Below are 17,592 nucleotides of genomic sequence, written 5' to 3'. Positions count from 1 at the left end.
AATAAAATGAGAAAGGTACTTTGTGCAAGAGAACTGAAATTATACTTGAGAGTTAGGCTGGCAAGGTGTTATATTTTCTCAACTCTGCTTTACGGGATAGAAGCATGGACACTACGCGCCGACTGCTAAAAAGTTGGAAGCTTTTGAACTGTGAGTGAATAGAAGAATCCTGAAGATATCATGGACCGAACATTTAACAAACAACGAAGTCATGAGAAGAGTCAACAAAAGAATGGAAAAATTGGAAACCATCAAGACACGAAAGCTGCAATACCTGGGGCATGTTATGCGTAATGAGAGATACAACATACTTAAATTAGTTATACAAGGAAAAATCCAGAGCAAGAGAAGTGTAGGAAAGAGAAGAAACTCATGGTTGCCTAACTTGAGGGAATGGTACGGATGCACATCAATCGAACCATTCAGAGCAGCAGCATCTAAGATCAGAATAGCCATGATGATTGCCAACCTCCGTCGCGGAGATGGCACGCAAAGAAGAAGAAGAAGACAATGGATTTACTGATTCCCCATAGCTCTGGCTAATGGTAGTCAGTTGTAAACTTTGTTCTCTAGAGCAAGCTGAAAAGGTTTCAATAGTCTATAAATGACAGGGATGATCTATTTTTTTTTTAGAAATATTGCCTTATCAATCAGTTTCGAGTTAACTACGTCTGTATCTTCTTCTTCTTCTTCAAGTGCCATCTCCGCGACGGAGTCGGTAATCATCTTAGCTATTCGGACTTTAGAGACGGCTGCTCTAAATAGTTGTTTTGAGCTGCATCCAAACCATTCTCTCAGGTTCTTCAGCCATGGAATTCGTCTTCTTCCGATGCTTCTTCTGCCATCTATCTTTACTGGCATTATGAGTCGCAGGATGCCATACTTCTCGCCCCGCATCACATGTTTCTTTTTTTAATTTTAAGTTCAATTTCCTTCTCTTTACCTATTCTTCTCAGTACTTCATTGTTCGTAACTCTATCTACCCAGGAAACCCTCATAATTTTTCTATAGGTCCACATTTCAAATTAAGAAGAATCAATTAAGAAGAACAATTAAATTTAATTATACACTATTATCTCCTCAGCTTCTGACAATAAGTTATCTATTACTCTTTATTAAATACTCTTTGAATTTCTTTTAAGGAAAGCAATAACTCGGGATATTGCCTTATACCCCTATATTATTTTTATTGTTAATATTGTGGACTTAGCATTAAGTAATAATGTTATTGTCACAATGATTGAATAATAATTGTGAAAATAACTAGAGTACATTAATCAATAACACTCAATTTATTCAGCCAATAACTTAGTTTCGTATATTTAATAAATAATATTAATTCTGGCAGCTACTCACTTTCTTGATTTCGTCGATGACAAGCAATTACCTTGGTTTATCGTGACAACGTACAGATTTCATTAAAACAATGTACAAATGTTGTTAATATAGAGCAATATATGATTATTGTATAGATGTAAACTGATTGTTGTGACAACGAATGCATTAATCAATCTACTACTGCGTTTAATAACCACAATCAATGCGTTCATGGTGGCAATAAACGTAGTTGTTGAGACAAGTAATGTTTTGCTTGACCATTTGAAATGTAACGGCTTTTCCTTATCATAATACCCCTAGCTCTGTGTTTTCTCCCTTCTCTGTGTTACCATTGTTTAAAAAATAATTCTTTGTTAAACAATGCCTCTGCCGAAGTGCCGAATAATAATTTCATTTCGTTTCCAAGTGTAGTCCGGAGTAGAAGCAAGTTTTCGTGTGTCTATTATCGTGAAATTTCGGTCGAATTGTTTTTAAATTTTTTTCGAATCCTGAGAAAACTAATTAGTATTTTTGAAAATTTAAACGCAGAATAAAATATTACAGTATTATCGAGTGTCTGAAGTCTCTGAGAACTTCTATAATGATTATTTTAATAAGTCACAGGGGTGAAAAAGAGAAAATTTAGTATGATTTTTAATTTCAAATATACCATTCAAAAGAAACTTTTTGTTTATTCTAAGGGACTTTCAGCCCTCGGTAATAATGTAATATTTTATCCTGCGTTTAAATTTTTCAAAAATACTTATTAGTTTTCTCAGGATTCCAAAAAAATTAATGCGTTTAAAAAGAATTCGATCGAAATTTTGCACCTGCGCTCTCAAAAAGCGTTAAAGTGATATACATTTTTGGAATTACTATTTCAAACGCTTTTAAATGAGCTGTCACATGTTGTACTTTCCCATTAAAAAAAAATCAAAGTTATGCCTGTCACCTGAAGAGGGATCGTATAAAGTTCGAAACATTGATGTTATAATATACTTTGATTATTTTAAAAATCGACCTGGCCAAGCGTTTTGCTTATGTGCTAAAAATAAATAAGTTAATAGGAGGGAGTGTAACACTTATTCCAGCGCACTGTATAAGTGAAATCATGATATGATTTCTCATATTATGAGAAATCACACAGTGTAAAGTCCATTAGGTTTAGGACAAAAAGGGGGATTTAAAAAATTATTATTAATCAATATCATACACTGGGCTAATGCATTCAGTAATTATTAATATAACATACGTTCATAGTAGGAATGAACGAAACTGATTGTAAGAATGAATAGAATTGCTTGTAAGAATAACCGTATTTATTGTGGGAATGAACGGAATTAATAATTAATTGTAAGACTAAACGGAAATAATTGTAGAAATAAACGAAATACGTTAGGAGAAATAACACTGTTATTGACATAACGAATAGTCTTCGTCGGTCAATTAACGACGTTGTTGTCTCAATGAACAGTGTTCGTTGACTCAATGAACAGAGTTCGTAATATCAATAAAGTGATATTATGGTATACATAATGAATGTTCATCCATTTTATAAACGTAATACATTGGCTCAACTAACGAAAATAATGACTTGATGAACATCGCTTTGTTGTTCCAATAAAACCAAAAATTGGACAAATTTGAAGTATTGCGTTAACATTTTTATTGATATTACGTACCTTTTTCGTTGAGTGCAACAACCTCAAAACCCCCCGAGTAACAAAGTCTGTCCCTTAATATACTATAAATATATATTTTGACATGTTTATGCACTTTTGGATGAAATGTATGCCCATTATAATGCAATTATGCATTTCCATCCATTTTTCTATTGTAGACTTTTTCCTGACGCCATCTCGAACACAATGCAAAAAGTCGATAGGTGTTGTATTTAAAAGTTGATATATTCCTGTGTTTTTAGTTCTAAAGGCCCTGGTCTAAGCATGTAAACTGTTCATTTTATCGCTTGTTGTTTTTATCTCAAAGCTCACATTCCAGCACGGCCTTCTTTAAAAATAAGACCAAGACCAAGAATATTCAAAAAATTTCTTAATAAACGACGAGGCTTAAAATAGAGCGAGGGTAATGCGATAAAAGGAGGCGAACAGCCTCATGTCCTTATAAATAATTTCTTATGATTCCGATCTATATTTAGATCGATAAATACAATAATGCACACAAAAAGAATTCAGACGCTTTCAATAGCTCTTTTTATATCACATACTTTTCGTTGTCGAGTAAGTGCTTAAGGCGACCGATCAATTTTTAAGATTAAAAATGTTAAGAGCTCGAAAAAAATGTCGTTATAAGTGTAAATGTCGTTATAGCTATGTAAGTGTCTACCCTAAAAAAAGAGAAAATGCTGTCGATTCATAAAACACAACAAAAGGACAGCTAATTACTCATTTTAAAAATAACAACCTTTCGCTAGTCTTTTTAGATAGACTATCTACGGGAGTAAAGCGACCTCTGGTGAAAAAGAATAGTAATTATTACAAAAACATTATAATATATCTTACGTTTGAAATCAGTTCAGAAAAATCGCCAAATATCCTACTCCTAGAAATTAACGCACCACCTTAAAAATGGGTCATTTTTGATGTCTCGAATTTCCTAAACCTGTTATCCGATTTAAGTGTTTTTTTAATGTCATTGCCTATAATAACATTTTTGCTAGATTGGTACATTGTTACTGTATACCGGGTGTACCAATCAAACTGTGTTTTTTTATCGAAGTTCACCACACCCTGTGGGATAATATGATCCGTATGCGCGCCAATGGTGAATATAAAATTTTTAATGGTATGTCAGAAAATGCGCCATAATTATCTCTTAAAACCCACCAAATTTCATTTGCACATCTCAAACGGTTTTAGAGCAATAAATAAATCGTCAGTTTGTAAGAAAAATTTGAACACCCCCTATCTGCGAAACGAAGCATTTGCGGACATACGTTTATCAAGAAAACTGGCATTATTTGTTGATGCAGAATTACCCCTTGAAGTTTACCATACTTATTTAAAAACACCCTGTATTGATGAAAAGCAAGGCTAGTTGTTAAAGTAACTAACTTTTTTATTATCCAACATACGCGAATGAATAAAAAAAAAGAATGTGTGAATTTCCAAAAATTAAAAAAAAAACACGTAAATATTACGTATTATCTTACTCCCGAGGAAGACAAATCCAGAGATACAAAAAAATCATTATAATAAATAGATTTACTAAAAACACTAATATACTTTTTCCACATGTTTTTTGGACTGATACATACATAACTTAAAAGATTTAGCAACGAATAACATACTGTTTCTGTGCGCATGCGCACGGAGTAATAAATATTCACTCCCTATCGCGCCTAAAGAAGTATAACTAGTGTGACCAACTCATATTTGGTCAAATTCGGGACACGGCTGAAAAAAATACCTGAAATCCGGGACTTTTCAATGAAAATCGGGCCATTTTTTTAATACAGAACTTTCATAATATCATCATTTTATTTATTAAACATTTTTATGTTGACAATGATTTTTTTAATGGGGTTAAGCCACAATTGGTTGTAATGATAAGGACGATAATTAAAATACAGAAACGAAAAAAAAGTTCACAGTTTGAGTTTTTGTAGAACTATAATAACAAATACCACGATATGCAGCGTTTTGGATGTGGTTTAAATATTCTTCTTCAGCCTTCAGAAATCCAACTTTGGACATAGACCTCCCCCAATTCAATCCAATGTTGTCTATTTTGAGCCACGTGTTTCCAGTTGTGTTCTCCAAAGTTCTTTATGTCATCAGCCCATCTCATTTGTTGCCTTCCTTTGCTTCTTCTTCCTAACCACAGTCTCCATTGTTGTATTTCATGATTCCATCTTTTATCCTTCAGTCGGGCATTGTGTCCTGCGAAGCTCTATTGTCGGGCATTGTGTCCTGCGAAGCTCTATTTTAATTTGGCAGCATGTTCTCCTGCGTCTTTTACTTTGGTTTTGTTTGTAATCCATTTATTTGTTTTATCTAAGCCTCACCCCGAGCATTGATCTTAATATTACACTCTCGAAATTGTCGACTTTTTTTTGTCCTTCCAATTCAGTTTGATATGAATTCTTAGAAGAATATTCAAAATTTCAAAATAGAATTTTACCAAAACATTGAAAATTCGGATGGCCCGGAAGCCTGGTCCGGGACGCCGGGACACGACTTCGTAATTCGGGCCATGTCCCGGATTTTTCGGGTTAGTTGGTCACACTAAGTATAACTTCAAAAACAGAATGTTAAGACAACATGAGGCTATAGTTCGGTTTTAATTTCAGTATTTTATAAATGCTAGAATATTCCACAGGGTGACACGAACTTTGAGAAAAAATCAGAGTGTGATTGGTTCACGCGGTATACAATGACAATTTACCTGTCTAGCAACAATATTATTACAGCGATATTATATTGTTAAAGTATAAGTATAAGGCTATAACATGTTGAAAAAGTTACTTAAATCGGACAACAGGTTTAGGAAATTCGAGACATTAAAAATGACCAATTTTTAAGGTGGTGCGTTGATTTCTTGGAGAAGTGTATATCGATTGGATTAGGAATATCATTTATGTATTAAGGCGAAATGGATACATAAGGAGAGGAAATCTCGCTCAACTCACCAGGGGTAAGACATGTAAGGATTTACGCTCAGCTCGCGTAGGGGATGGGGTTGTGAACCGTCGTAATCGCTCAGCTCGCCAAGAAGACGGGTTTCGGAAGGTTTCGGGATATACTTACCTCACCTATTATACCTTGTTGATTATTCTCTGTTCAATACACAGAGAATAATCAAATAATTTTCCGTTCTGTCTTTTACATATACTGTAAGAGACAGTATAAAAACACGTTTTGCTTAATATATTGGCGTACTTTTGACGATAAAATTATATTATCGTCACACGTCATCCATTGTTTCCTTTTGTATCATTTCAGAATTTCTCTTTGACCTCTGTCTATTTTTGTCTTTATTATTTTTGTATTGCCATTTTGTATCCGCTTCAGTATTTTGCAGAATTTATTCTTTAACATTCATTAATTGATTATTTATTTCATCTGTCAGGCGTTGTCCTAATTTACTTGTACCGATTTGTGCATTTGTTGTTTTTCTTTAATTATTTTCATTTTGAACTTAAGGCCATCGGTACATAATTCGCAAATATTTTACTATTATCCCTACTTTTTCTGTCTTTACACGGCAAATTACGTGTAGTAAAATTCACACTGGTATGGATATGTAAACATTACTATTAGAATGTCATTCTACTTGAAAATGTCATCATTAACTTAAAGAGATGGCTTTTAAATGTTCTTGGATAACTGTTATTTGTATAATTGCAAATTATTAATTCAGTTAATAAATGTGATAATTTTTTCACTAACTATGTATTCAGTGATTGTAATAATTTATATGTACAACAAAAACTAATAGGTCTGGATCCCGCGTATGAAAAAAAAGTTGATTAATAGCAAGCTGAAAATTTGTTAATAGCTTAAGGGTATCTAGTCGGACAAACTTTGATATATGGGAACACTGGAACAGGGGAAGTTTTAATTGTGGAACAGGTTAAAAATTTGGAACGGTCAGACCACGAAAACGGCACATGTATTTTGTCCGACAGAACAGACTTAAACTCTCCGAACAGAGATTAAACTCTCATGCAAAAATCAGACTGATATTTATCACCAAATGGGCGTTTTAATGAGTGGAACATGTAGAATATGTCAAATGACAGGAATTATGACAGGTGATAAATAGCAGTCTGATTTTTGCATGAGAGTTTAATCTCTGTTCGAAGAGTTTAAGTCTGTTCTGTCGGACAAAATAAATGTGCCGTTTTCGTGGTCTGACCGTTCCAAATTTTTAACCTGTTCCAAAATTAAAACTGCCCCTGTTCCAGTGTTCCCATATTTCAAAGTTTATCCGACTAGACACCCTTAAGCTATTAACAAATTTTCAGCTTGCTAATAATCAACTTTTTTTCATACGCGGGATACAGATCTATAATACTCAATCGAGAAAAGAGGAAAAGTGTTATAGTGATTTTTTAATAATATATTGTTACTATGGAACGCTTACAATTTTGAACATCTTTAACAACAAAATACTTGGATCACAGAATATATTATCCTGATGTATTCTCTGCTTGGATCTTCCACAAATAATACACAGTAAATAACTTTTTATTAAGTTCACGTCTTAGATCAATTATTTATCAAATACACTATATATCAATATTATTTAATCAACAACTCAAAATATTCCCGATGCCAGTCAAATATTTAAAATTGTCACTGATTGACTGACAATATGCTGACAATATTCTATTCGACTAAGTGCGTTGTAAGACAAAGATAGATTTGGAAAATATTACCACGGACATTGTGTTCATTTTTTTCGAATCCTGAAAAAACCAATAAATATTTTGAAAAATTTAAACGCAGAATGAAAGACTAAATTATTACCGAGGGCCGAAAGTCCCTTAGAATAAATAAAAAGTTTATTTTGAATGAGATATTTTAAATTAAATATCACACTAAATTTTCTCTTAGTTTTTCACCCTTGTAATTTATTAAAATAAATATTATAGAAGTTCTCAGGGACTTTCGGCCCTAGCTAATAACGTATTCTTTCATTCTGCGTTTAAATTTTTCAAAAATACTTATTAGTTTTCGCAGGATTCGAAAAAAATGAATCCTATTTGAATAGAATTGCAGCCGAAAATACGTACCCATCCCCTTAACTTTGGTCAATACTGGGTTGTGATCTGGTGCTAAGTCGGTACTCGGATATGTTTTTGCTGATCTAGTTGCTGTTCCTGTTTCCTACAATTCTTTCTTTTGGTCTGCTGGTGACTTCCACGTCTATAATCTTCTCTTTGGCAGTTTAAACAATGTATTCATTATAACAAAGTTATTGTTTTGACAAAATTCGATAACCCTATTATCCCTTGCGTTTCTGTTGCCCAGACCGTATCCTCGTATACATTCTTCTACTTTTTATTGCCAGGGTAACATTAATTAATTGAATAGAGCACCATAAAAAGAAGAAGAAAACTTGTTTTTTTTTTGTTTTAACATCAACCTTCCTGTATAATACCAATATATAACATTAAAACCAGTCGTTCCTAAAATAGCCAGCCATACTTGAGTCTCAAGATAAAATGCATACAACAGATAAAACATGAAATTTCCTATCGTAGGGTTACATTGAAGCCATTAGTATGCACGCCATATCTCAATTAACTTCCTTTTGATAAAGGTGTTGTCCGTTTATCAACACAAACCACATCCATGTGAAAGACAAGGAAAAATAACAATGTGACTTTGTTGATTATGTATTTCATAGACGTATGATCAATTAAATTAGAACTGTAATGAACGTATTGTCGATAGGTAATTTAACAATAGATATGGCCGACGATAAATTGTTGCGATGAAGACAAGCATAAATTCTTTAGTAAATGTCTTTAAGCCATATTAGGGCATCTTGATACTAATCAATCCAAGCTACTTATCATAGTCCTATTGCTTATCACTGTGGATAATAATTTATGTGAAATATTTTATTGAAATAAATTAATATAACAGACTTGGAACTGGAACACTAATCTAGCAAGAGAATAGGAGAAAATAGGAAAATAGTTCATAGTGATTAATAATAAGGGAGGCAGTATGCTAAATTTGCAGTTATTCAAGCGTTATGGGCATAGGCGTAACCAGGATGATCCTAAGGGGGGGGGTACAACTACCTGAAAGGGGGGGTTACAACTACCTGAAAGGGGGGGTTACAACTACTGGAAGGTCTCTGAGGGCTATGATGTTAAGCGTATAGAGCTCAAAGTACATCCCAATGGGGGGTTATAACCCCCAAACCCCCCCTGGTTACGCCTATGGTTATGGGGACCTATTGGATTGTGAAGATTAGGTAGTATCGAATAAAAGTTACATATTTTTACGTAAGGAATTCAAATCTGCAATAAAAAATGGAGGGTCGCTCCTATTTAAGATTTTAAAGTAACCCCCACCACACCTCCGTGGGTGGTCGTGTTTGATATCATTCGGTAGATTTTTAAAAAATATTGAACACCTATTTTTCAGTTTTCTGATCTGATGTTCATTTCGCGCAATATCGCGGGATTCCCATTTAAAATTTTAAAGTTACCCCCCACCCCTCTCCGTGAGGGGTCGTGTTTGGTATAATAGTCCAGGAACCGAAGCTGTTCACCTCGCAATTTTTACAGAATGGATTGATTTGCTTGAAAATTTGAGAATAAGTAGTGGATAGTATAAGAATCAAAATCTATATGATTCCGAAAGGCGCTTTTACCATGGTGGTGGTTGCCACCCCATCTCGGGGGTGAAATTTTTTTATTATATTTTGACCGCAAAATTTAATAAAAACATTCATTCTAAGCAAAAGCTGTTCTATACATTTTTTGATAAAATTAATAGTTTTCGATTTATTCGCTATCGAAAGTGTTGACATATATAAAAAAATAATTGATTTTCGATATTACGATTCACTGAATTTTTGTCGTAGAAAATTTTTTTTCAAACCAAGTTCTTGGGAATTAAATAACCTACAATTTTATATCAAAACATTTTTTCGTATCTCTGACGCTAATCTTTCTATTCTGAAGAAAATGGCATTTTTTACCAAACTACAAAAATTCGTTATTCGCTTTTAACTCCAGTTTTTTAAAAACTAATCATTCTAAGCCAGTCAAACTTTTAGAATCTATTTATAATACATAAATAAATAAGAATGAATAAGGCCAATGACCAAAAACGTCGCTAACTTACATTATTATGCTTCCAATTGGATTTCCCATTTTTTTTTTCAAAAAAATATATTGATTATTTAACCGTAAGTTTTTTAATTTTTATCTTAGAATGTTTGATAAAAAATATAATTTTGTAGGTTTTTACAAGGTCTATAAGCCTATTTGTATTAAATCTTTTTAAAATCCTCAGTCGCAAAAAGAGGTGACTTTGAAAGGGTTGGTAAAGGTGGTTTTTGCATGTTATTACAAGTTTTAATAATAGCTCACTCAATTTTGCCGTAGAAAAAATTTTGTAAACCAGGTTCTTGAGAATTAAATAAGCTACAATTTCATATTTAAACATTTTTTTGTATCTCTGATGTTAATTTTGCTATTCTGAAGAAGAGGCCATTTTTTTCCAAACTACAAAAATTCGTTATTCGCTTTTAACTCCATAATTTTTTTAAAAACTTATCATTCTATGCCGGCCAAACTTCTAGAACCTATTAATAATACATAAGTAAAAAAGTCCAAATAAGGTTAATGACTAATTTTAATGAGGGTGGTGATTAGAGGGTTGCTTGCGATCACTTTTTCGCTGAAAAAGATGGGGATTGACATTCTTTTCATTATAAGTCCCTTAATTTTTGAGCTAGAGACTTTTTTTATTTCTGGTGATAGATATTTTTAAGTGATTTAAATTAGTTTGAACAAGTTTTCCTCAAAAAATGCATAGTTTTCCCGTCTTTTGGCTTTGGAACTACAATATTTAGCATTATTTAGCATAACGAAGAAGAGCCAACATATAATAAAGTATAGCTCGATTACTATTGGTCCTAAAGAAAATTTAAAAAATTGGTTTTGATTATTTTTTCAAAAGGTACATTTTTGTTAAGTAAGTTAACACGGTCAAACGATTTTCTAAAATTTATAAAATGCAACACACGTTTCAAAGTACAATTCTCTTCGTTTTTTGATAAGTTGTTTTGTAATGAAAAAATTGTCATTAGTATACATGTACTACATGTATACATGTAGTACAACCTTTTCAAGAACTGTGTTGTTTTCCCCCACAATGACTTTTGTAATATTAGGGCCGGGGATAATGGGCCTGCAAGGGATGCACTGCAGGCGGGCGCCCCTGTTCAGGGGGGCGCCAAACTGAGCTTTTTGTTCTGCTGGTGCTATAAAAAATATCAATTTAAAAAACCGAAGGGCGCCTATGCTAGTGTTGCAGGCAGGCGCCTTATACCCTAGCACCGGCACTAATATTTTTTAATCTATTGGAATATATCTTATAGATTGCATTTGATATAGTGATAGCTCTATTTATTTGGTCTGATGATATTATTTGTTGCATCACATGTCTGAAAACAATATATTTCAATCGTCAACCAAACAATAGGTGACTAATGAAACTGTATCTAGAATGCTTTTAACCAAGACGAATGTGTCGTTGCTATAATAAAAATCGATATTATTGAACGCTAACTTTTTTCGTTGTTAACAATAAAATCACGCCTAAGAAATACCAAATAATCAATAGGATCTCCTCAAAGCAATTGTTACGGCACATATTCCATAGCCATCGTAGTTAAGGTTAACGACATCGAGAGCCTCAAGGCCATGGACAAAAGACCATCAATAAGAGCGCCGCGCCGTGGTCACAGCCTTTTTTCTAGACGTGGGTCGCGGAATTCTGCGCTTTCTGCTGTCGATGTCGATGGCGATGGAGATGATAATGATTGAGGCTGAGGAGGGATCATTTCGTTGCAATTTCGTGCACTTATAACGGTAGCTTGACTAAAATCGTCATCGAGTTGATTCCGGGTAACGAATAATTATTGCATACCGCGAAAATATTGTTTACCGGATGTCCACCAGATTTCGAGGTTCAATATGATGGTGGTTTTGTTATTTATGTGTTTCACAAATATTTGGAATTTCCGGAAGAGTTTCCTTAATAATGTAAAAAAAGAATATACACACACTAAAACTTATATAGAATCGTCTGATATTTCTTATTATTTCGCGCGAATTTGAAAACAAACACACGAAGTCAAACAATATTTATTTTAAAGCAATTTAATATCAAATACATAACAATTATATAAAACAGTATTTGACAAACAAATTGAAACTACTTGTTTTAAAGTCTATAGTCTATAGCATAAAAAATTTCAATGTAAAACGAATAATGTTTAAATTATTTTTATTTATTTTTTTTGTTTTTTTTTTGGTAGTCAGTGTTATCACCTTTAGTCCCTATGCAAGCTTGTTTGCGTGGGCACGCTCCTAATCAAATTATCAAAATTTTGTTGTGGTAGGTTGCTTCATTCTTCAAGAGCAGCGTGTACTAGCCGTGCGGTGTTTTGTGGATTATCTCGGTGAGCTCCAATTTTTCTTTTAAGCATATCCCACAAAATACTCTATAGGGTTAAGCTCGGGTGAGCAAGCAGGCCACTCCAAACAAGGGATACCTTCTGCTTTAATGATGTCTCTAGTCACTCTAATGGTATGTGGAGGTCCATTATTATGCATGAAAATTAAATTTTCTCCAGTTGCACCTCTCCAGAGTCTAACTACAGGTTATCAAAATTATAGGAGTTTTTTACGAATTACAATTCCTCTCCAGAATATTACACTTCCCCTTGTTTACTTGTGAACAGATCTGACAGTTTTCGTTATTGCTTGTCTTCCTCGACCTCTAAGTACACAATTTCGTGGGTCATCTGATTTTACACTAATCCTGACTTTTCTGAAAATAGCACATTTTGTCAATTCCCAATGTTCCAGTTTTGGTGGTGAAGACACCAATGTAGGCGATCAATCTTGTGCTGCCTGAACCCATAACTGTCTCCTGCGTAGCGATAAATCGCTGCGATGTACCGTTTACAAACGACGATAAATCAGAACAACTCGATCGTTACGATAAATTGCTCGCATTTATCGCAGCGTCTAAACTAGCTTTTAGTCCTGCTGTGCAATGTTTCAATTGTCATCGATGTGGTCATACAACAACCCAATGCAAGTCTAAAAAAGATGTAAATATGCGGCAAGGAAGCAAAAACTGATTGCCCTGATAAATGCCTCCATAATCTATATTTCTTTTACCGGCTGACGCCAGTGTTGAAAATCAAATTTTACATTTAAAAAATAAATATAAACTTATATAATAACTACATACAGCCTAATTAAAATCTAAAAATTAATTATGACTCTTTTATCGTGGCGCTGCAGTATAAGTTCTTCTCCATTCTCTTCTGTTGTTTGTCAAAGTTCTTGCTTGCCTATTCTTTTCGTTAAAGGCTTCTCAATGGTGTTGTTTCATGTTAGCCGAGGTCTGCCTCTTTTTCTTTTGCCTTGCGCCTTACACTCCCAGACTATTTTGGGAAGTCTCTCATTTGGTATTCGATTCAGGTGGCCAAACCATCGCAGCTGGTTTTCTTCAACTCTATCCAGAACTGCTTTTGTTTGCAAGCGCTTTCTGATATCCTCGTTTCTGATACGATCCCTCCTGGACCCTCCAAGTACTCTCCTTAGGTATTTCACTTCCACAGCCTGTATTCTCGAAGCATTACGTTGGTTCCTGATAAATGTATTAAATGCTATTGTAAAAATAATATTTAAATAAAGAAAAACTAAAGAACCTAAAACGCGATAAACTAACGCGTGTAAGACCTGATTATGTGGTGATTATCGATGCGCGAGTGAAATAACAGTGATATTACTGATATTAATGAAATTAGTAGGCTTATTGATAACCTTAATTTAGATATTGCCTGTAACATAATTACCTTTCGTACAGTCGGAAAAATGAAAGAATACGCTTATTTTGTATTTGCTGTCTTTTTCTATAAATAATAAACGTTTGTTATAGAAAAAACAGCAAAAAACAGTAATTCATTTGAGCGACATCTATAATAAAGTCATAACTCTGAAATTATAACTATTTTAATAATTTCGCATATGTACATGCCTTACTTGTACATATTTTGTGCATACAGGGTTATTCGCACGTCTGTTGCCCGTGGGGGTCAACAGTCAAGAGAAAGAATTTTCGTTTGCAGTGTCAAAAAAAAGCTGTAATTTTGTAGGGATAAGACTAGGTACTTACTAGAAATTATTATTTAGGGTAAAAACTATCGAATAACACAGCGTAAAATATAATATTGTATTTCATTTGTGAAAAATTGAAAAAATTCAAGATACAAAAGACGCCGCAGAAGTTGGATTGAATACTAAAACAATATTTATGACAAATCAAGAAAAACAGTTGACTTGTGCTTATGTGGCCATACCAATCTTAATTTCAATTGTTACATATAAAATGCATTCTTTTAACAATCACAAACAATAAACCCAAATGTATGTTATTTTACGTGATTCTCTTTTGTTAATACTCGACGGTGACTAATTAAATTATCTATTTTATGTTAGAAAAGAATCAATTCGACCCTATTGTAGCGATTTCCTGTTCTTAATGTGTTAAGTTCCGTTTTTAAAATAGCTACCCTTTGACGCACAAAAGGCCGGTAGCCCGAAATCCATTTTCACAGTCTGGCACGGACGAAAATAAGAGTGAAACCCTCGGGATTCGGCATAAAGGAGGAAAGGAAAATCGGGCGGTGGCCATGAATATTCCCAACGAGTGAAATCGAGTGACCTGGGAGCGCAAGTTCACGGTCGATGCATGACTAAAAATATCGAGTTTCTTTCGGCAAAACAATCTAGACAAGGCAAAGAAATGCGCACTGGCAAATGCATACATATTGTATGTATACACAGGAATAGAGGTGTGTGTCGCTTGTTATTGCTGGTTTTTAAGGAACGGAATCACTGTGAAGATTGTGTAAATAAAAATAAAACCATTTACTGCCTTTATTATATTGTATACAGCGATGAGCGCGCTAATAACCGGAAAAATAACGCAAAATATGGAAAACACATTAAGTTGTGAGATAAAAAGAACTGAAACTAGTGGAGGTGGGAGATTTAGCTATAAAAACCTATAAATTTACATTATACTTATTGTTTCCCACCTTTAGACTGTAGCAGATGGATTTCTACTACAATATTTTATAAAAAAAAATATCCATTAATTTTAATCCTATCCCAAGAAAAATATTAATTTTTCTAATATATTTTGCGAGTTTATATATCTTTAAAATTTCCAAGCCGCTCCTGTTCGCATTGTAAAGGTTAGGAAATTTCCTATTTATTTGTGTAGCAATAACCAACTACGTAGATTGTTATTGAAAACATCCATTATTCGAGAATGAATCCTCTAAAAGGTTCAGTGTTTTTCCTTTAAGTTTTGAGCGCTAAAAATCCCATGTTATTATTGGTCTGCATTTTGAAAGATCCTTGAGTTGTAGTTGACGATTGGTCAATAGTTTTGGCCGAACGATCGAGAAGAAATGCATCGTTTGGACGCGAGAGAGACGTGACGATGTAAAGTTAGTTCTAAAAGTACATCAGCTCTGTAAGCATCTTTTTGTTAGAACTCAAAAAGTCGCACTTTGCCGGCCAAAATGGTTTTCTTCTTATAGTAAAAGAACTAATGGATTTCTAACATGTCAAGGAATATAATGACAATAGTTTCACGGCATTTTAATGGATATATTATTGTGAAACAGTTCTATTGTTATGCAGTTTGATTTGCCGGTAAAAGAAGTGCGTGGTTTCCTGGTTCCTGTCCTTTATGTAGCTGTTGCTATTTTTATGATGTTTTGATTTGTTCATGTTCCAGTAAGAAATGCCCAGATGATATTATTTGGTATCGATTTTATCCAGTTTTGTAATGATTTGAATATCTTCCCCTCCCAGCCCCGTCTGAATGGAAAATTTTGAAGTTCCAAGTGTTGTGACATGGATTTTTGTTTTAACAAGGTATGATAATGTTTATTTTAAATAATTCACAAGTGGATATTATTGGTAAAGGTTTTACATAATTAAAAATGTTTGTTTTCAACATGGAAAATATATTATGTAAAGTAAATATTAGATGGCAGTGACATTTGACAGCCATGTCAAATTTTTGTTTTGGTACACTGCTAAAAATAAGGTTAAAAATTGTAAAATCATGTATTTTGTTATTATTATTCATTTCTGGTTTGAGAATGTGTCTATTCTCAATAAAAATAAAAAGGTATTAAGGTTTAAATAAACATTATAAAATGTACACATCTTTATTTCTGTAACCTCTTTATTTAAGAAAATTATTAACAGATATCTAATACAAGTGAATAAGTTTTAGAACAGAAGAAAATATAATGGCATAGAAGCCAAATGATGATAATTTGTAGCCCACTATAACCCCAATGAGGAATCTACGATGAATGTCCCCCAGTTGCTTTCCAGTAAGTACTCGATATGAGAATTTGAGGATTTTTCAAACGGCGTCCCAATTTGTTTAAATAGTAGGAAAGTCCTCAAGTCTGTGTAAGTATCCTTTGCTTATTTGGTTATGTAGTTTAGTCTTCTTTAAACCCTCCTACCCCTCCCAACGAATCTACGACCTGCCACCGCACAAAAAATGAGCTGCCGTTCGCATGAAGGTTTGCGTGTCTGTTCCTTCTGCTAGCCCCATTTCGACTCCCCAGTATCTCTATAGATAGTCTTTCCTTGATCCCATTAGAGCAGACAGGTAAAACGCTTCAACTGGCACCCAACGTGTGAGGCCGATTCATTTTTCTGCCTCCTTCAGTATCCAGTTGTTGTCTTGTCCAGTTGAACGCTTCAACTGTCGCCCTAGAACGTGGGGCATGTCTTTTTTGCCTCCCTCAGACCCCATTTGCATGTTCCCACTACCATGTCCTTTTAGCCTCCTTTCGGTCTCATTTGTACTACAACTGTTAGGCAATGCCCGTCCCCTTGGGCAGCCGATCTCAGTTTGTGGTGCAGGTGTTTATGACAACATGGAAGCTCGACTCTTGTCATTTTTTGTATGCCCATTGTTACAAGTCTAGCTTGTAGACATGTTCAACTAGTAGTTAGCCTATCTACTAGTCCCCAATGTCTTTAGCCACTCCCACTTAGTGTTACACTTGTAATACTTGTAACGTACACCCTGAAGTTTGACCCGAGTAAATATCGCCCCAGTCTTTCCAAGTAGTTTAGCCCAGATTCCTCTTGTCTTGTCCCTAGAAACTGTTTCAAGTCTTTTAGTGCCCCCGAAACTGTTTCAGTCTTTTAGTTCCCACAAAAGAGCCCATTTTTATAAATTTTGTTTACGAATGTTAATAATTTTTCCAAAGAGGTGTAAGTATGTACACATTTTGTTGTGATGTTGATTTGGTCATGCTGTTGATTGTATAGGCATGTACCATTTCATACATCATAGTGTATTTAACTTGTAACCCCATATGTATACTGGTATGGTATTGTATTGTATGTATAGTACAACAGAATAGTATGCTAAATATTGTAGCGTACTTACTATATTGTATTGATATTGTACCCATGATGAAAGCATTGGT

General features: G+C 33.9%; 1 protein-coding gene across 4 annotated transcripts in view; it reads left to right on the top strand.

Annotated features, from left to right (window-relative positions):
* LOC114342097 (protein singed) overlaps window positions 1-17,592 on the top strand; it is a 156,699-nt gene that overhangs the window by 17,832 nt on the left and 121,275 nt on the right. Inside the window, exon 1 of one of the 4 annotated variants that reach the window (XM_050657435.1) lies at window positions 15,187-16,003. The exons of 1 other annotated variant lie outside the window; for it this stretch is intronic. The gene's annotated coding sequence lies outside the window, so the exon portion shown is untranslated. Of the gene's footprint in view, window positions 1-15,186; window positions 16,004-16,061; window positions 16,556-17,592 lie in introns of those variants that run through there. 2 more of the 4 variants (XM_050657433.1, XM_050657437.1) reach the window with 2 other exon arrangements.

The sequence above is a fragment of the Diabrotica virgifera genome, chromosome 8, assembly GCF_917563875.1.
Source record: "Diabrotica virgifera virgifera chromosome 8, PGI_DIABVI_V3a".
Classification (NCBI taxonomy): Eukaryota; Metazoa; Arthropoda; class Insecta; order Coleoptera; family Chrysomelidae; genus Diabrotica; species Diabrotica virgifera.
Note: the sequence above shows the minus strand (reverse complement) of the source record. Positions and strands in the feature narration are given on the sequence as shown.